At 48.1% G+C, this 21,763-nt stretch overlaps 1 protein-coding gene across 7 annotated transcripts in view; it reads right to left on the bottom strand.

The window, feature by feature from the left end:
• ZNF536 (zinc finger protein 536) overlaps positions 1-21,763 on the bottom strand; it is a 449,550-nt gene that overhangs the window by 373,705 nt on the left and 54,082 nt on the right. The window lies entirely within an intron of this gene.

The following is a 21,763-nucleotide window of genomic DNA, read 5'->3' as shown; positions in this document are numbered from 1 at the left end:
GGCAGACTGTGAACTGAGCCAGAAGACAGCCTTCGTCCCTGACTTTTCTGTAGGCCTCTGCTTAAAGTCTGCTTTGAGACCCCAAATGAAAGTTTCCAAAGAGGAAAAATGAAAGTCTACAAAACTAAAAACACCCTTCATGTAAGACCAAAGTACCTGAGGGTGCAGATGGCTGTATCTTACTATACATGTCCTCCAGCCCTGGGAACAATGCCCATCTAGTCGCAGTGTTCTGTAACATGACAGCCACACTTCACTCAGCAATGACTAGCTTTTGGTTTTAAAAAAAAAAATAAAGGCAATATTTCACAGATCAATCAAACAAAGGTATGGTATTCAAATTATTTTAACATCAAGTATCTTTCAAAGCTCTAAATATATATAAGGGGACTAATTGTAAACTTCTCCTAGAAACCCAAATCCAAATTCATGTTGCCATGAGAATTCAATGATAATAAATTACACTCTTCTAAGTAAAGCATCCACTGTAATAAAACACCCACCCTAGAGAACTTAGAAGCCCTGATCCCAGCTAAAAGGATTCATGCCTTTAGAATTCTGGGCATATATATTACTTTTCTGTCAGTTCTCTCAACTTCTCTCAATTACTGATGTTCTCTATGTAATGAATTTTCTGAGGTTTGATGTGTGATTATGGCTATATTTTTATCTATATGTTTTGTGGTTCTTGTACTTAAGCTTTTTGCTCAGAAATCCTTTATTAAAAGTACTAAATTGTAAAAAGCACATTCATATTTCATTCAGTGTTCCATACAGAAATGTGAATTTTTTGCAGCAAACACAGCTGCATAAAGTTACCATAAAATAACACTCTTAGACTATAGATCTCTACTCTTGGAACATTTTGGTTCAGAAGTAACTTTACTGAAACTAGATTTTCTAGAACATTTCCATCTTCTTCCTGACACAAACTCATCACTACCTTTTCAAATTTCCAAATCAAAAATCAGACGTTAAAAATTCCCTTTGAATCTTGTGCACTTTTAGGCAAGTCAAAAGCAAACCCAAAGACATTTCAAACTTGATTTGTCCATCTCTGAGACCCTGACAGTTTTCATTTGTCCTATCAAAATAGTAGAGGTAAGAGCCTTACAAACCCAACACACACACACACCCATGTGGTAGTAACAGGTCTTTATACCTTAACTTGAAATGAACAAGCAGAGGAAACAGAGGAGTCTTGCTGTGGAGTGAGAGGGCCCAGGTATGGAGCCAGGCAATGGCACAGCAGAGACAAGATAAGGGCCCCCCTCAAGTCCGGCACCCCGCTCCAGCACTCTTGCCTGGAAAATCCCATGGACGGAGGAGCCTGGTGGGCTGCACTCCATGGGGTCGCTGAGAGTCGGACACGACTGAGCGACTTCACTTTCACTTTTCACTTTCATGCATTGGAGGAGGAAATGGCAACCCACTCCAGTGTTCTTGCCTGGAGAATCCCAGGGACAGTGGGGCCTGGTGGGCTGCCGTCTATGGGGTCGCACAGAGTCGGACACGACTGAAGCGACTTAGCAGCAGCAGCAGCAGCAGCAAGTCCTGCAGGTTCCAAGATATCAGTACAAGCCAACAAGAGAGGAGAGGAACTCAAAGACTGACCAGTGTAAACGAGCATCTTTTTGCAAAACATCTCTCCAGGGAATGCACACGCAGGCCTGGCCAGCTAGCAAGCCACTGACCTTTTGACAAAAAGGAATGTAGAATTAAAACTGCCAATAAGGCAAAACAATTACTCAACACACAGATTTCATGAGCAAATGAATAAATGAGTGAATAATGTGGACATTTGTCAGTGGTAGTCAGCATAATAAATGAATCTGATATTAAAATGTGGAGGGAAAGAAACTGATGTGACCCTCTGTCAAATTACATCAGCCCACATGTGAGGGACCTGCCCAGGCCTGGCCCGGGTTCCATCCCATGGTGGACAGACCAAGGATGGGCCCTTGATGGCACATGTCTCTCCCCCTTCTCAGCGGCCCCTCCTGCCTAAAGACCAGCCCCTAACTGGAAAGGCTGGGGCAGACCCAATCCTGCCTAGAAGAGTCCTCCAGGTGACCGGGGGGACTCCCAGACCCCAAGACCAGGCCCAGGGTCACCAAATGGACTTCACCTGGCCAGGACAGCGTGGGGTACAGGATAGGCCCACCCAATACAGGGGCCCCAGTGCCACGCTCAGCCTCCCACCTGGGTGCTGAAGAAAAGCAGAGAAACCACCAATCACAGCTTCTCTATGAGGGAAGGGGTTGGGTTCAGGATGTATCTGAGGGACACGGAACCTGGGCTGAAGCTCCCTGGGAAAACTGACCGACAGGATGCCCACTTCAGGGCACACCCCTGGTCCCAAAGCCTTAATTTACCAAGCTGACTGAGAGCTCTCCACCCTGCCCGCACACATGGGGTGCTCAGGGGGTCCGGCGAGAACACCAGCTCTCCCTCTGCAGTCTCTGCTGCTAGCAGGCTCCTCCCACCCAGTAGAAGCCCATGCGGATTTTGTCCATTTCCCTGGTGGGGAGCCCACACCATCCACCCCAGTTGGAGAACCGAGGCCCAGAATAAAGAAAGTGCAGTCTCTCAGGCCTCCCTAGTCTTCTTGGGTTATTTTCCTGGGCTTATACTTGAAACTTTGCAAAATTTCAGATGAACAAATGTGCTGGGGACAGAGTTGCCTGCGCCAGGCCGAATCCCCAACCCAGAGGTAAGGGACAGCCAGCAGCCCTCCCAAGGCCATGGACCCCTCTCTGATGGAGGCACCTTTGCCAACTGGCAGAGAGCTGCAAACACGCCCTTGCTCCCACAACTCCTCTCCAGGCTCACTAAGGGAATTTGAGCCAGTCTGTTACCCATCATTTCCCCCAAACTGGGGGAAATAAAGGCACTGGCCAAGAGCCCGCAAGGCTGATTGCTCCATGGGAGGCAGTCCCGTGGGTCCTGGCCTCCCGCCCTCTGTAATGTGGCCACCACAGCCCTCTCCCCACACCCCTTTCATTCTGGACTGAATGGGAGCAAGGCACTACTCAGGTCACCTCACCTGTCAGCCCCAGTTTGGGGAAAATCACCCTCTCCTTCCCCCTTCACTGGGAACAGGCCGCATAGCCCACCAAACAGGCTTCCCCTTGTTGAATTAGCAAAGTGAGGAGGGCAGGATCTGGGTGACAAATTTGACTCCAGCCCTAACCAATTCTCTGAGACTCAGCTTTCCCATCTGGAGAATGGGGTAATGATTTCCTCTCCCTCCCTTCAAGATTTCTGTAACGCTCAAATAGAGAAAGCATAAGTGAACTGGCTTTAAAATGTGTCTGTCAGTTCACCAGGCAACAACCCCAGGATCTCAGGCTGTGTTTCCTCAGAAGAGGCCCCGAGGCCAAGACTGAAGAGCAGAGGTCTGTGCAGGAGGCGATCCCAGGAGTGGCCAGGGCGGGCTAGTGGGGAAGTGGGGGAGGAAGGAAACCAGGACAGAGCAGGCTAAGCAGTGGGCTAGACTGAGGGCAACTGGGCCTCGATCCCACCTCGGTGTTCCGAGACCCTGAATGGGACCCACAGCAGGTGGTCCCAGTAAAGAAGTAAAGAGGCTGGGCTCCATCTGCCAGCTGCCATCCCAGAATTGAAGAGGGCTACCCTGGAGGTATTACCCCCGCAAACTCTCAGCCTGCACCCAGCACAGGCCACATACACTCCAGTGGAGAGACAGACAGAAACAGAGAACCCAGGCAGAGCTTCTGACACATGCCTTAGGCAGCCGCAGAGGGCTGTGTGGGCCAGAGGATACTGCCATGTCTGGCCATGTCAGTGTCAAAAAACAAACATGTAACCAGATACTCTTTTCATAGACAACCTATATGTGCACATTAAGTCACTTCAGTCATGTCTGATTCTTGGCGGCCCCCATGGACTGTAGCCTGCCAGGCTCCTCTGTCCATGGGATTCTCCAGGCAAGAATACTGGAGTTGCCTTGCCCTGCTCCAGGGGATCTTCCTGACCCAGGGATCAAACCCACGTACCTTATGTCTCCTGCATCGGCAGGCGCATTCTTTACCACTAGCACCACCTGGGAAGCCCTATGGGCGTCTGCTTTCCAGAGAAACCATGAAACTAGCTGATCATAGACGCTTAGTGAAAAGAAGCACTTCGGCAGCTGTCCTGGGATAAGCCTCCAGTCAGCCCATCTCTGTCCTCTACCTTCAGCCCTGGATCCATCTCTCCATCACACAGAACCTGCCATGGGCACAGATGCACCAGCTGCTGAGCTAACCAGTGGGACTGGGACAGGGTTCTGCCCTCCAGGAGCTTGGAATCACGTCTGAGAGATAGGATAGGCTTGATGGCAGTGAGAACACAAGTGACATGCCTTATCCCCTTTCCAGGAGACCTGAACATCAGCAGGGCTTGAGAACACCCTCTCTTAATTTGGAGCATCTAGGTGTTGAAAAATGATAGATAACCAAAGAGTCTAGAACCAAAATGCTTGCAGGTGAAAATCTCAAGTGTCCATAAAATCCAGTGAATCAGAACCACTGATTGCTTGAGCATCTCTGCTACTGGAGGTCTTCCCACATTGGTATTCCAGCTCCCGTGTCAGGAAAAAAAAAAAATGTAAAAATCACAGATAAAATAGAGATTATAGCCTAGTAGAGGAAAAGAGTGTGAACTAAGTAACCTGCACAGCACCGCGTATGACAGTATCACCTGTCCCTCCTTTGCCAGCCAGACCTGGTGAGTGATTATCTGGTGCATCCATTCCAAGCACACCAATGCTCTCTGCAGGCAGGCATCGGGGTGCAGGGCAAGGCGAGGGAGGGACGCACAGCTCTGCCCTCCAGGACAGTGAGGACAGGGCAAAAGACCAGCCCAGGGACAGGTCAGCCTCCTGGAAGAGCGTGGGGCACTCTGGCCTGGGCTGCTGCGGAGTTTATGTGGAGGATGGGGGCGAGGGAGCTGACCTTCTAGACAGCAGGCACAGCAAGAAGGCCCACCAGGAAAGTGGGGGTGCCTGGAGCGTGTGAGTTATCAGCTAACAGGAGTCGTTCAACCAGTGGCTTGTGGGCTGCAGCCTGACCCTCTCTGCTCTACAGACTTGCAGACTGCAGAAGAGGACTCTTTCTCTTGAGAGTGTCCCAAGGCTGAGTTCTAGAGCTGAGCTGCAGTCCTGTGTCTGTCACTCAGAGACTGTGAGAACTCAGTGTCTCACTTCCTCTGCTGGAGTCCCAGTCCCTACAGACAACCCCGGTCTCTGTGCGTATCCTGTGGGATCCTGCACATGACCCTGCAATGCAAAGCCAAATGCAACAGGCGTGGTGAGAGGGACTCAGCCCCAAAGACTTGAAACCCCGGGCTGGAGCTCCCAGAGCTTGCCTGCAGCACAGCTGGAACGGGAACGTCCCCCTGGTCCCAGAGCATCCTCCATGTGGCCATGCTCCCAAGTTCTTCCTCCTCCAGGACAGAGCATTCCACCTCCCTCGAGCTTTTGGAGCATCAATTCAGTCTTCATGGGGGCTTCTGAAGAAACTGGGCGCCCTTTATTCCCTCATTACTGTGATGATACATGTACTATCTTATTTTAGACGATTTCCTCTGCCTTACCCCCAAGCTTTTTTATGAGTGATCGACAAAATACTGTATACAAAGTTATAAAAATTGTTTGCATAATGTGCTCAAAACTGCTCTACATCTTTATTTAACATCAGTGTCATCGCCATGAAAGTAACCTGGGTCCCAGCACCTTGACATCAGCTCCACAGAGCCCTCCACGTGCCCTCCTCAGCCTGGCAGACCTGGGGCTGATGTCACTGAGCACACACAGCACCTGGCAGGGACCCGTCTGCACCCTGACTGCTAATTCCCGTATTCCCTGGCCTTTTTTTTTCAGCATCATACATTATATTTAAGTCTCTCCAGCAATACAAATTTCAATTTGGCCAAGCTCTTTAATATTAATAGTTGTCAATCCAAATGCAGAGTGCATAATAAAAAATTTAATCGAAACGAATAGCTCACATATTTCTCTACCTCCTAAATATAGTTACCAATTAGACAAAAGATTTGGTTATATAACTTTGTAGAATTAAGGCCACCTACTAAAGACCACCAGTTAGGGCTAAGAAAGCCAAAATACCGGATTCCTTCCTGTTAATTACTTTGAAAGACAGAGCGCCTCTCGCCCTCCATGTTCCTGTATTCACTGGTACAGACTGTGTTAACGGAATTCACAGGCATGCAATTCAGGGGAGACTGGAGCTAGTTTATAATCACAAAGTTATCAACAACGATAAACCATCATTTCTACAGCACTTTACAGTTTACAAAGTGTTGAGAGGGAGGGATAACACAAAATCACCACCATCACCACCACCCCATTTCACAGACAGGATAACTGAGGCTCAGGAGACACAGAGTGCTGCTTGGCAAGCCGGTCAGAGTGGTCCTGGAGTCCAGGGCTCTGATCCCAGGGACCAGACTTCCTCGGCTGGCCTCAGCTTCCTACTCCTCAGACACAAAAGTACTATGGTCATTCCCGTTTCACATGAGAACTGAGGTGCTTTGCCCCCATTTCCCTGCTCTTTGCTGAGAACTCACAAGTCACCACTGGACCAGGGCAGCACAGGTCCCCAGCGTCTACCAAGACCAAAACAGCACAGCTGCAACATCTCCTCCGGCGGGGCAGGGATGAAGGCAGACTTCCCCACATGACCATCGAGGGCCTGTTGGCGAGTCCCAGAACCTCAGTGCCAGGGTGACCCCTGACAGTCCAGCATTTCAGAGACTTGCTGACCCAGAAGGGACCCTGCCTCTCACGTCGAATCCAACCCCTTCATTTTGCAGCAGCAGAGGCAGTCCTAGAGTCCACAGTCACGGTGCTGCTTAGTGGCAGAGCTGGGGGACAGAAGCCCCCACATACGCTCATGCTGGTGTGCTCAAGCTCTGAGGAGTCCAGGGGCCTGGGCAACCCCCTGGTCTGCCCGTGGCTCCCCGGTTGCAGTGCATCCTGCTGGGCACTTGGGGTATTTCTTCTGCAAACGACTGCAGGCCTCCTTCATGAGCTGCTCTGGGCTCGGCCCTGAGCTACATCAAGCAGGAAGTTTAAATGAAATGGCTCCCAAGTTCCTTAAATGGTTTAATAAAACATATACTGACTGCAATGTGCAGTTTATAGTGGCAAACTATTGCCCCTCAGTTGGGAAAAATGACCTCCAGTCGGCAATATTCCTTTCAGCTTCATGATTCTAGTCCGCTGTTGGCCATTCCCTCAACCCACCGGGCAATTCTTTTCCATAACAAGGCCGACTGAAGCCACCGCGTGCGTCACTGCCGAAGGTGCCTCCACAAGGCCCATTCCGTGATGAGACAAAAGGCACGGTGGACAGTTGACACTGACGCCTGAGAGCAAAGGAACGCTGCTCGGAGAGCAGGGAGACCCAGAAAATAAGTGCAGGGGCTTCAGAGAGCTTCAGGGAAATTAAATGCGGGATCAGACAGAAAGGGGTGTGTGTGTGTCTGTGTGTGTGTGTGTGTGATCCCTACTCAGAATCACTCAGAACCAGGATGGGCAACAAGTTAATCAGATCCGGTGGGGAGTGCCTGAGCTCCACAAACGCTCTTGGCATCTTCAGCCATAAGATTTAGAAAACGCAGGGAGGGTATAATGTGAATTTCTAAAACTCTACTGTGTTAATAACAAATAGCTATTAATAACGCTTCTAATCACACATGCCATTTCCGATATTTGGTGCTGAAAGGTTCTGCCTCATCTAAAAAAGTACTGGAATTTGACTGCCAGAAACTGATGACCTTTTATCCTAAACTGTGCATTGAGATGGCTTGTTAAGCTCATTAGTATTATATGGTGAATTAGATTAGACATTTTATGATTTTTCAAAAAAGGCTTTTTTGATATAAAAAAAGCAGCAATTTCCTTTTTTGACATTTTTCATTTTTAAGGTAATAAAAATGGCACATGTGTACCATGGCATAATGGATTAATTAAGGAATATTATGTTTATCCTAACTCTTAACCGAGTTGTACATCTTCATAACTCACTCATAAAAATTAATGCATTATCTTATACCACAGGATGATAGACCTATTTTTACCAAACCTGCTCAGAATACATTGTTCTAAATTGGATTATTCTGAGAAACAGTGGATAGCATATTCTGATACCGTCAATCCAGAATTATATTGTTATTTTAAAACGTTATATTAGTATATATAAAATCCAAACCTTCTTCCTCCTGTGGCTTTGAATCGTCAGGCTATTCTGGCTCTTAGGAGACCAAGCTGCTCCCTCCGCCTCACTCACATGTAGCCTATTTTCTATCTCCTTTCATTCACAATAGATTTGTTGCTTAAAAAACACATGCACTGCATCAAAGAATCACCGGACAATAATTTTTGGCTATTTCTTTGTGTCTTGATGGTAGATGTGAATATAAAAGAATATTCATGCAAGATTCATAAAGGCCCCAGATTTCTAAATCAACAGATGAAAAATCCCTAAAAATAATAATGTCCAGATGTTGCTTATTTAAATGAGCTGTTGCCATTTAATGTTGCCAATCACAAAAGTGAAAGAATTTGTGAATTTCAAGGTATTCATAATTTACAGAGGATTATAATTTTTTATCAAGGGAGCATCCAGGGCGATTAAAGTCGGCAATCTCAATAAATACAAATGATTCTCTCACAGAGGCTACCTTTATAACCTTGGCCTCACACCACAAAGCCCACACTCTCCTGTTGCAGATTCTTTCTTTTCCAGGCCCCCTTCAGGGGGAAATGTAACTTGCCAGGCCTAAAATGCAGATTGTTTTTAATGTGCTAGAACTTCAGAATTGGAAGGACTCTTAGGAATCATGTAAACCTAATTTCTCTTTTTATTGGTGAGAAAATTGAGGTCCAGGAAAATGTCTTTCCCAAAGTCCCTCAGCTGAGAAGAAAGAAGCTTCTGGAATCTGAGGTGCAGGCTGGTGTACTGTCCATCCAGTAAAATGTAGATTCAGAGTTAATATAATTCCAGGACACTGGCAATGCCAAAGGAGCTTGTGAAAATAGACACAGGCCCCTTTCCACTTCCCAGGTAGCTCAGTCAGTATAGAATCTGCCTGCAACACAGGAGACCGGGGTTTGATCCCTGGGTCAGGAAGATCCCCTGGAGAAGGAAATGGCAACCCACTTCAGTATTCTTGCTTGGAAAATCTCATGGACAGAAGAGCCTGGTGGGCTACATCCATGGCGTCACAAGAGTCAGACATAACTTAGCGACTGGACCCCCACCAGTCACCACGAGGCCCCTTTCCAGACCAGCACACCTCCAGGTAGGGGCCTGGGAACCTGCTCAGAAAGCTGGCTCTCCCAGTAATTCCTAAACCACCACCACAAGGGGCTCCCTGGTCCACACCTCCCAGAGTCCTAAAGTTTCTTGGGAATGAGTGAGATAGAATGAAGCAGTCAGCAAGCTGTTCTTTCGTGACTTACAATGTCAAGGTGCCCGTCGCAGAGCTACCAGCGTTAGGAAACTCTCTTTCAAATTGCCACCATGAGAATCTGTATCTGATAGCTGAGAGTGTGGGTGGCAGAGCCCAGCCTGACACATGTGAGATCTCCCTCTGGGAAACCCTGGAAGAGACATGAAGCTCCAACTTCACATTCTGGGCCAGGCTGAAGCCCCGGCTTCCCTGGTCCTCAGCACTGCCCAAGCTCAAGGAAGAGCAGGGCCCCTCTGCACAGTTGATGATGCGGGTGTGACCCACAGGGGACACCCGGGTTCACCTGGGCATGCGGCCTCTGGCACAGCTGCAATCTGGAGGCTGGGCTTGACCCAGAGCACCTGCTGATGCATCTTTGATTTCTGTGGATTCCGAGACTTAGCTCACTGTTCTAAAGGGAAAGGGGTGCTGGGAGGATCTGGTTGGATTCTTGGGGCATGAGGTCTATGGGGAAAACTCACCTCACATAGTACACTCTCTGCAGGGCCAGGGGGCTGCTGCTCTGTGTATGAAGTGGAGTTCAGCACAGACTCACGACCTGGGCTGCTCATTTAGCCTCATGAAAGGACTACCTGAGGAACAGCCTCACCTCAGTACACGGCCACTCCATCCCCTGAGCCATCGGCCACTCCACAAATTCTAATATCTGCATCTAATCTTTCGGCTACATCTTCCCGCTACCCTGCAGAAAAGATGGCACGTGTCCCACCTGGGCGTCTGGCATCTGTGTCCCTGTTGGGGGGAAAGGTTTATCTCCAACCTCACAAGGTGCAGCTCCATTCCAGAACACGTCAGCCATCCGAAGTGAACAACCTTTTTCAAGTTCATTCATAAATACCTCAAAGGTTCAAAAAAGAATGCCTTGGGGTCATATGTGTTCTATTATTAATAAGAAAATCACTTAGGTAGACATTGTAATAAGCTGGATGTAAACTTTCCCACACACACCTTTGCCAGGCACACTAAAAGTTCATCGAATTACATCTAGAAAGACTCTGGTAGTCAAGCATCTACTAGAATCAGTGTTCCCCATGCATGCTGATTCCCTTCAGTCACATCCAACTCTCTGTGGCCCCGTGGACTATAGCCCGCCTGGCTTCTCTGTCCATGGGAGTCTCCAGGCCAGAATACTGGAGTGGGTTGTATTGCCCTTCTCCAGGGATCTTCCTGACCCAGGGATCAAACTCAGGTCTCCTACATTGCAGGCAGATTCTTTACCATCTGAGGTGCCAATCAGCCTTTCATTAGACCCATTTAGTTGAAAGATGGACAAACTGAAAGGAAAGTGCTTGGTGTGAGGCTGGCCTGGGCTTCAGAGGATTTTGGAAATCGTGTGGGAAAGGCCTGAAACACAGGGGAAGCCGCAGAGCTCTGGCCACTGGGAGAGTCTTGGCTGGCTGGAGCCTCACACTGATCGTGGGGCACCTCACACAATCAGTAAGCCTCTGCTCAGAAAGCTCTGCTCACACGTCTTCTCGCCTCTGCCAAACCAGCTCTAAAAATTCTTAGACCCATGTCACATCGGGAAAGCCCAGTGCAAGTGCAAGATCAACAGCAGGCAGTCGAATGAGGGTTAAAGGACGCTGCAGCCCCCACCCCCGAGGGCGCAACTGATGACACCTGGAAGACCACTTGTGTTCCTGTGTGCTCCCTTCCCCGCATCCTCTGACCTGCGCACCCTGGGTGAACAGGGAGAAGAACTCGCTCCAACACGACGTCTCAGCAAGAACCTGCTGTGTTGGACACATCCCGATCCCCAGGGCTGCTCGGCAGAAAGCAAGCTCAGGGCTGGCCAAGCCAGCACTCTGCGGTTAAAAGCAGCAGCCACAGAAGCAAGACCTGGACCCAGAGATCCACACACCCCGTCCCCTGGCTGGTTCCCAGACTCTCCCCCAGGCACTTCTGCATAGTCAAAGGCTGCAGGAAGCGGGTGTGACCCAAGAGGAAGCTCAGTGGCCGAGGCCTCCTGGGTCTGTGACCAAGGACAGCCACAGTGACCTCTTCCAAGGGGCTGGCAGCTCTGGGCAGCCACAGGCTCTGAGTGCTGTCACCTGGCCCAAGCCTGTCATCTGGACAATGGACCTGCAGGGCCAGTGGGCCTGCTCTGTTCTCCCCAAATACCAGCAGGACAGGCCTTGGCCGCGCACTCCACTCCCCGGACCAAGAGCCATGTCTGCTTCCCCCAGCCTGAATCCCTGCCACTTTCCTCCACCCTCTCTGAGCCTGGGAGGCAGCAGCAAATCCTTGGGATACACAAAATGGGATAATGACAGTACTTACTTCACGAGGTCGTTACAAGAATTAAATGAGGGCATGCCCATCAACTGAGGACCAGCGCCTGGCACTTGGCAAATCGTCACTCAGCCCCAGCAGCGGCCCACACTGGATTTCACCACGGGCTGGGCTGCAGAGCGCCAGGCCAGGCCTCCCGAGGCCTCCCGGGAGGTGTGAACACTTAGAGACAAGAGGGGGCGCGCAACACCTTCTGTGCGACAGGGCGGGATTCTGGGCGAAAAACCACCACATCTGGCAACAAAGAGGGCCAAGGAACCTGCTTGGTTTTCCTCTCAATTGAAGAATAAATATTCACCAGCCTCATGATTAAAAGTCTTGCCTTCAGTTCAGAGGTTTACAAACATTTTTTTCTACCCACAAACCTTTTCCAAATGAGAGCTTACCAAGGGAGCTCACTGCGTAAAACAGATGGCCACGAAGTGACCCTGGCCGCCTGCGCCCACTCCCTCCTGGTCTGTGTAATGACCACCAACTTAACTGAACATATTAGGCCAGGGCTTCCCAGAGTGCAGTCAGTGGACCAGCATCAACACTGCCTCAAAATTCGTTAGAAATTCAAACTCTTGGACTCCACCCCAGATCTTCTGAATCAGAAGTCAGGGTCGGGGCCCAAAGCTGTGTTTTCACAAGCCACCCCCCCAGGCAACTTCAGACACTGTTATACCAGCAGTTCATACCCAGTGACATGTGAGCATCCAGGCTCAATGTCTACCCCTGAGGTGACTCCTGATTTGACTGGTCTGGGGTGGGGTCCACTGGTGAGTCCTGGAAGTTCCCCAGGCAGAGTAGTGAGTAGCCACCTCGTCTCAGCAAGCCTCCATGTGGCCCAAGGGGCAGCAGGAGCAGCGTGGCCCGGGACCTGTTATCTGGATGTCTAATATGATATATGGAGCTCTGTCCCTCAGACCTACTGAGTCAGAATCTGCGTGTCACCAAGATCTCCCAGGGGACTAGGTGGTCTAGTTGGTCCTGTTGAAGACCTGGAAAGAATCTTAGACACCACATGGTCCAAACCACTCACCCCCTGGGTGTTCACCTGAGGCCACATGGCCTGAGACTTCCCAGGTGACCACAGTTACTGCAGCAGGGGGGATCAGAGCCAGCCTCCTCACTCCCAGGACAGCTCTCCTCCGTACGTCCAGCAGCCAAGCATGCTTCCCTCAACCTTCCCTCTGAACGTCTCTGCATCTTCAGTCCCTGAGGCCTCAGAGGAGAGAGGGGATGGAGGCTGCTCCTCCTCCCTGAGAAGGCAGGGAGCTAGAGGTGTCCAGGGTGGCAGAGATTCCCACTGGCCATCAGCAAACCCCAAAAACCTTTCCAGGGCTGGTGCCACTCACTGTCTTGTTAGCGGAGGCCTGATATTAGTTGGGATGTCACATTTCTAGAAACACTGAAATCATGTTTAAACACACACATATTGGGGCATGGAGAGGAGAAACAGAAATTTGGTGAACAAATCCCGCGTGGGCCAGACTTACGATCTTTACTGCAGATGCTATCCCAAGTTTTATTTTGTTAAAGAACAAAGACTACACTGTTTTGCCATGCTCACTCATAAGAGCATCATATGTGCTATTAATTGTGTTTAGACATGAAACAATCTACACATACGGACAGGAGGACAAGTTGATTGTCCTACAGTATGTCAGAAAGAAAATAAAAATGGCTTTAGGGTAGGGAAAATTCACCACATACTCATCTCTACCACCACCCTGACAAATACACACACACACACACACACACACACGACCTCCTCCTCCCTATCCAAAGTTTCCTCCCCTCTGGACTGTCAAGGTTTGGTTCACCACCAGGCCAAGAACCAAATTTAATCTTTAAACAGAAAGAAGTCATGGGTATCTCCATTTCCTGGACACATAGACGTATGTTACCACTCATTTCTCTAACTGATTCTTAAGCACAAGGCCACTACCAGGCTAATTCACCCCTTGAGCACCTACCAAGCACCACTAGGTGCTGGTCCCTTGCTTGAAGCATCACATACATTTTCAAGGATGAAACTCAAAATCCAAAGTCACTGCTGTCTCTCTTGCATGGTGCTAACATGTCGTTCACATGTGCTAACATGTCGATCACATTATCGACTCCAGTTAGCATACTTCCCTTTGCGCAAAATGAGCCAGAAAACTGTAAGGACAGGAGTCTAGTTCTGCCAGGCTTAAATCACAGACAAAAGTTCATGAAAAACATCACTGTGCTTTACTCTGCAACCACATGAAGCCTATTGTTGAAACATAGCAGCTCCTGCGGCGGGGAAGGCTGTGTGCTCTCAAATGTGAAAGGAAATCCCATCTCTTCGCTTGAGATGGACACAAGACCAACCGTTTCCTGAGCCCCAACATCCCCAAAGCACTTGGATTAAGAGATTGTTTCCACCATGAGCACAAATACATACAATCAACTCAGACTTCTCTCTCCAATGACGAAAGAGCAAAAAAACTATCCACTCCCTGTCTTCTGTATGAAGAAATGTCAGAAGGCTCCTGGTACCAAGTCCACACATTGTGGACGACCAAAAGAGTGGCAAGGAGGGGACGAGTCAGACAGCTGCCTGATCCCTCGTTAGCAGCAGCTGGCCGTCTGAGTCCGAGAGGCCACAGGGGTGCCCAAGACCGTCTGTGGAAATGGGACAGCAGTCTCCACATTCCGAGAAAAAGATCTGAGGTGGGGCAAAGAGATCCGTGCCAAGATTCATGCCAAACAACATGTGATACAGAGAATGAAGGGGGAAGAATCAATTAGCGTGTTCCCCTATGTACCATATACCCTGGCTTTCTTTTCTCTGGGGTAGAGAATAATTCAGTTTTTTAATGCAAGAAGAAGTTATCGATTTGCTTAGCTTTTCCTCTGTCCTAAGGAAATGTTATACATGTAGGATGCAGGCATCCTGAAACTGCCTCCTTCTTCAGCAGGGTTGAGAGCTCGGCCCACCATGCATTATCGGACACCAGTCTTGGAATTTAAATAAAAGAAACAAAGGAAAGCTCAGCTCACCTACACCTCCTCCCAGCTTCATTCTCACCCTCAGTTTGCCACCTCTCCCAATCACAGCATTAAGTTTTTACACAATTACAGTTCTTTTTCGACTAGGACCTGATTTCAGGCTCACTAAAACCCCAGCAGGCACTCTGTAAAGAGCAACATCGAAACAATCACATTCAAAGGGAGAGTGACCAGCACACAGAGACAGGCCTGGGCTGTCCTGGTTTCTTGGTTTACAAGCCATTTTCTGATGTGTGATTTGTAAGTTATCTGTGCTGAGCCTCAGTTTCTTTGTCTGCAAAGTGGGTTGCTGAGATTATACAAGACAAGGGGTCCCAAGGTCTGATCACAGAGTAGGGTTGGCTGATGCCTTCTGTAAAGGGCCAAGTGGGAAATATTTCAGGCTCTCCAGGCGACACAATCTGTCCCAACTTCCCTACTCAGCCATTACAGCGCAAAAGCAGCCACAGATGATACGTAAATGAATGGGGCTGTCTGTGTGCCAAGAAACCTGCATCTAAGAACGCTGAAATTTGAATTTCATGTACTTTTCATGTGTCACAACACGGTATTTTTCTTTTGATTTTTTTCATTCATTCAGAAATGTAAAAGCCATTCTTTGCTTTCACAAAAGTAGGCAGAACCACAATGAGCTACTACTCCACACCCATTAGGATGGCTACTATCAAAAAGCAGCAGAAAATAAGTGTTGACAGGAATGTGAAAAAAAAAAAATGGAACCCTTGTGCACTCTTGGTAGGAGTGTAGTAAAATGGTGCAGCCACTATGGAAAATAATATGGCCGCTAAGCCGCTTCAGTCGTGTCCGACTCCGTGCGACCCCATAGACGGCAGCCCACCAGGCTCCCCGGTCCCTGGGATTCTCCAGGCAAGAACACTGGAGTGGGTTGCCATTTCCTTCTCCAAGATAATATGGCAGTTTCTCAAAAAGTTAAAATTACCATATGCTCCAGAAGTTCCAGCAGTTCCAAACGTAAAAGCAGGGTCTCCAAGAACTCTAGTTGCACACCCATGTTAAGAGCAGCATCATTTACCATAACCAAGAAGTAGAAGCAACTCAAGTGTCCACTGGTGGATGGATGGATAAACAAAATGTGGTATGTGTAACACACACACACACAGGAATATTATTCAGCCTTAAAAAGGAAGCAAGTCTTACCACTGCTACAACATGGAAGAACCTTCAGGGCATTATGCTAAGCAACATAAGCCAATCACCAAGGGACAAAGACTGTATGATTCCACTTACATGAGGGACCTAGAGTAGTCAAATCCACCAGTACAGAAAGCAGAGGGACGGTTGCCAGAGGGTGGGGGAGAAGAGAATGGGGATTTACTGTTTAATGGGTACAGAATAGCATTTTGGGAAGATGAGAAAGTTCTGGAGGTAGATGGTGGTGACGGTTGCACAGCATACTTACTGCCACTGACCTGTACACTTAAACATGGTCAAGGCAGAATTTTTTTGTATTTTTTCAGAATGGTTAAAGTATTTCTAAATGTTTTAAAAAAAATAAAAAAACAGGCAGTGTGCAGATATTGACCCCCCCACCCCCAGGCTGTGGTCCAGCAGCTCCCACCGTAGGACACCACAGTGAACATCATCCCCAAAAAGGAAAAATGTGGAAAGGTTTCAAGTTACAAGTGAAAAGAGGGCAAACAGATATTTCTAAGATTTATTCACTCCAGTCTTTACCAAGCAGCCACTCTGGGGCCAATAACCCTTCAGGCAGAGACACAAAAATAGAGAAGGGGGAGCATTCCAGGCCCTGGAGCCCAGGCCTTCCCTCCTGTGGGCTCAGCGCCGTCTGAAGGAAGTCCACCCTGCACGTGTGCAGGGTTGCCCTGTGCTGGAGGTGGGGGGACGGGGGGCGTGGGAAAGCGAGGCGTGGCTCACATATGGCGGCACACCCTCCTCAGAGTGGTCAGTGATCTTGTCAGGGACGGAAGAGTTCAATGACTACAAGGGTGAGTTTAATTATATGTTGTCGCTGACTAGCAGTGGTTCCGATGGTACAATTACACATGTAATTTATCAGCAAGATACTTGCATACATAATAAACCAAAAGCAAAACATTAAATTTCAGTGGATGCTAAAAATACAAGATTGGGCCATGATGCAGAGCAGTCTCACTTGCAAGGGGTTGGGGAGAAAAGCCAAGGACCTCCCCTCCCTTTTAGGAGCTGGCTGTCCCACCCACTGTGACCACGTGGCATCCAGCCCAGGAATGCACGCCCCAAACACCAAGTAAATCCCAAACCCCCAGTGGTGTGTCAACAATGCTCCCTCCACAAAGGAAATGGGATGGGGAAGCTGACTTAGGAAACTCACCACCCTTCTGACGTTCTCTGAACTTGCTAACCACTGTCCCAGGGGTGCTGGGAAGGCCGTATGCCTGGCAACTTCTCAAAGTTCCTAGCTCCAGCACGAGTCTGCAAATGGCCTATACTTTCCTTAATCTTGAATAAAGACAGAGAAAGGAAAGAGGTGACTAAATAGAGAAAATGCAAACACTACTAATAACAGCAACACACTTACTAATTACATATTTTGAGCCAAGAGGCATTATTTTACTTGTACAATCAGATAGATTACTTACACAGTCTACTCTATTGCCATCATTGTCATTCCCAATTTACAGATGAGAAAAGAGAGGCACAAGACTAATCCCTTGACATGTGGTCATATAGCCAGTGCATGGTGAAACCATGGTTCAACCCAGGAAATATGGTTCCAGACTCCATATCTTTGCCAGGTTTAGAGGTCATTTATCTCTCTTTATTATTATTCATTATTTTATTACCAGTACTGCTATGTTATCCATTGTGCAATAATTTAAAAGTCAAGGGTGGAGTAACTTTTTATCCTCATCACTGGGAATACATTTCCCAAAAGACTGGTACCCGCTGTATTGGGACATGGGAGTCTCAGCCTAGTTCCTCACGATAGCAGAGCCCAGGGGCCTGAGCATCATCCAGTCCCAAAGAGATCCAGCATGGTGGGGCTGAAGAGGACACACAAGAGCCTCTAAGAGAGCATGAAATACAATATAAACTACAGAGTTTTACCCAGGAGACAGACAACCAGTCATTTGGACAGGAAGTCTTCTGAGCCTCATAAATTCCTTGCCCACATCCCGCTTTGAAAGAGGTCACCTTCCCCTACTTGGCCTCCATGTCTTCCACCCCAGTACGTATGTCTTCATCTGCATACACACCCTGGTGGATTCTTAAGGGCTACTTTCATAACAAGGCATCCATATGGTTTCAGCTTACAGAGATTGCCTGGCACTGTCCCAGACATTTTGTTTTCTATGTTAAAGACTGGATTGAAAAGGAGAGATAAGAAGAATATCCTTCTATAACTGACCATTTGATGACAAAAAATGTTTGGGAGGGCAAGGGATGAAGAGATAGTAAAAAGTGGGATTTCATTTGAACCTTTGGACCTACCATTCTAAGATCCTGTCAGGGTTTGAGATAGAGTCCCATCCATCCACTCATCTACCCATCTAGCTATCCCTCCCTCCATCCATCCACTCAACCATCCATCCACCTATCCACTCATCCACCCATCCACCTATCCACTCATCCACTCACCCAGCTACCCATACATCCACCCACTTGTCCATCCTTCCAGTCACTATTTTTATTGAGAATCCTCTATACAGTGAGCACCATTCCAGGAATTAGAATATAATACTGAACAAAACAGCAAGGCCTTACTCTCTCCACATTTACACTGTACTAGGAGAGACCACGGAGAAGGCAGTGGCACCTCACTCCAGTACTCTTGCCTGGAAAATCCCATGGATGGAGAAGCCTGGTGGGCTGCAGTCCATGGGGTCGCTAAGAGTTGGACACGACTGAGCGACTTCACTTTCACTTCTCACTTTCATGCATTGGAGCAGGAAATGGCAACCCACTCCAGTGTTCTTGCCTGGAGAATCCCAGGGATGGGGGAGCCTGGTGGGCTACCATCTATGGGGTCGCACAGAGTCAGACACGACTGAAGCGACTCAGCAGCAGCAGCGGCAGGAGAGACCTCGGAGAAGGCAGTGGCACCCCACTCCAGTACTCTTGCCTGGAAAATCCCATGGGTGGAGGAGCCTGGTAGGCTGCAGTCCATGGGGTCGCTAAGAGTCGGACAAGACTGAGCGACTTCACTTTCACTTTTCACTTTCATGCATTGGAGAAGGAAATGGCAACCCACTCCAGTGTTCTTGCCTGGAGAATTCCAGGGACGGGGAAGCCTGATGGGCTGCCGTCTATGGAGTCGCACAGAGTCGGACACGACTGAAGCGACTTAGCAGCAGCAGCAGCAAGAGAGACCAACCAGAAACCAGTAAAGAGCTAGGTCTCCAAAATTACTCCTGCATCAAACATCACAGTGTATTTGAAATCCTCTATCACAGAGGTAAATCAGAGACATTTCCCTTACTTGTTGTCACCATCGAGGATCAGCTGTAAAAACAAACAAAAGTGTGTTCTGTGGAAATGCTAACAGTACAAAAACATATTCCAATGTGGCAGAATCATTTGAAGGCAAATACTACAGGCAGTATTTTTATGACAAAAGCTTTATTTCTCATCTTCTCTATCCTTGATTTAAATATCTACATATACGTGGGTTCACACGTATCTAGATTCAAGTATTTCATATAAATTTTGTATTCAAAATACTTTTCCTGATTTCAGTTGATTGCATATTTCGAGCCAATGTTGCAGCAGTAATTTTTGTTCTGAATCAAAAACAAGGATCTTTCTCCCTCCCTCACCCTCTCTCTCTTCCCTGTGCTCAACAACCTCACTTTCTTCCCCGACCCTCCAGCCTTGCGTGTGCTTAGTTGTTCAGTCATGTTCAACTCTTTGCAACCCCACGGACGGTAACCAGGCAGGCTCCTATGTCCATGGAATTCTCCAGGCAAGAATACTGGAGTAGGGAGCTGATGCCTTCCCCAGGGGATCTTTCCAACCCAGGGATCAAACCTGGGTCTCCTGCATTGCAGGTAGATTCTTAACCATCTGAGCCACCAGGGAAGCCCCCCTCTTGCCTTAGGAAGCCTAAATATTCAGGCTGCTTTCAGATCTGAGTGATATCAAGGGCAAAACCCGTTTCCACTCATGCATTCTCCTGCTGAAGGTTTCTGGGGCCATGGGGGTTGGGGGGAGTGCTGAGGTGCTGGCGAAAGCCACATCACAAAGGCACCAGGATAGAAGGACAAACCTTCCCACTTTGATTTGAGTGTGTAATTGTTTGAATACATCTCGCCCGTACTACAATAATGTCATCCTTGGTTGACACAGATTTTAAAGCCCTTTGAAAAGGTGGAATGTTATCAATCACAAGCATGATTATAATGGGATTTAAGTGGAAGAAGCTAAGAATCAGGCCCTCATTCGGGCCAGGCTCTATGACAGAGATGGGGGCGGGGAGAGAAGTTAGAAGGCTGCATTTCAGCTGGGAAAAGGATGCAGAGTGTAGCCATCATCCACAGAGCTTCTCCCCCACAGCCGGAAGATGTCCCAGGAAGCACCAGGAAACCCTGAGCTCCAGCTGGAATTCCCCCACACCGCAAAAATATCTGCTTATGCTCCTATCACATTAGACCAGAGGTTCTCAAGCAGGCCAACTGTGCCCCCAGAAGATATTGGGTCATTTCCAGAGACATTTTTGTTTGTCACAACAGGGGAAGGGATTCATAACTGACACCTGGTGAGCTGAGGCCAGGGAAGCTGTAAACCACCCACAGTGCACAGGGTGACCCCACAGTAAAGAATTACCCGGCCCAGAATGTCAGCACTGCCAGGCCGAGGAACCCCGTCTTAGCTCCAGAGAGGCTGAGCCAAAGCCTCAAGAAAAAAGGGACAGGTCAAGAAGGAGCATTTCCAGGAAAAGAGTCTGAAGCTGCTCCCCCAGCTCTGTGGCCCCTTCTGCTCGCCAGCAGACCGAGGCAGGTGACGAAAGTGGATAAAACAGGGGACGGGAGCGAGGAGCCTTTGAGCCAAATTTCTTGCTCTTTTGCCTTTTGATCTAAAACACACTTCTCTTATTACATGTCAGACGGGACTGGAAATCCAGCCATTTTTTTTTCTTCAAGGCAAAACAACCCAGGCCCAACAAAAACACAATAATCTCCCTGGCAGATCTCTGGACTGTCCAGCCTCTCCCTGACAAACCACGACGGTGTCTACAGATGTCAAATTCACCCACCGAGCCCAATCAAATGCCCGGATTACTAAGGCAAAGAATTGTGAATTTCATTAAATATGTTAAAGGGGAAAAAATCAGCTTTGAAAAATAGTAATCCTGTCTTTCAACAAAAATATTATAGGAAGCTATGAATTTGGTAGATCCGAATAGGATGTTGGTACATGTTTTACTAAGGTAATATAATGGCACACTATTATTAGATCACATTAATCATTACTGTGCCAACGGCGCTGACAGCCCCACTGAAAAGGATTGAAAGGCCTGGTAATGGATATAAATTACCCATTGTGTGATAAAAGGATTTTTACTAAGAAGGTAAGAATAAAACAGCAAATTTCTAATATAACTGTTGTGTAAAAACCAAAATAAAAGTAATCCACGGTCAGTAATATCCACAAAATCAGAAGTAAGCACTTTTTCAACAAGATAAAGTCACAGTAAAAAAATATATATCCAGTACAGTACAAAATTAATTTCTAAGTGCATAATTCCACTATCAATTTTCCTGGTTTATGTAGTGACCTCCGAGGCCCATGGTCAGGAGAAGGTGGGTTTGGCTAATTAGATCTCAGGGTGAGTTTACAGAGGTGTCAGGGCAGCCTCAGAGGAGGGGGCTGCAGACATCAAATATCAGCCCTGCCCCTTCTTCTTAAGTTTTTAGCTTCATGTGGGAAAAACACTCCATGACTGAGTTTGTGATCTTGAGTCCAACTGAGGTGACAGGCACAGAACCAC

Source organism: Bos indicus, chromosome 18 (genome assembly GCF_029378745.1).
Source record: "Bos indicus isolate NIAB-ARS_2022 breed Sahiwal x Tharparkar chromosome 18, NIAB-ARS_B.indTharparkar_mat_pri_1.0, whole genome shotgun sequence".
Lineage (NCBI taxonomy): Eukaryota > Metazoa > Chordata > Mammalia > Artiodactyla > Bovidae > Bos > Bos indicus.
The sequence above is the reverse complement of the archived record's forward strand: the minus strand, read 5'-3'. Positions and strand labels throughout refer to the sequence as shown.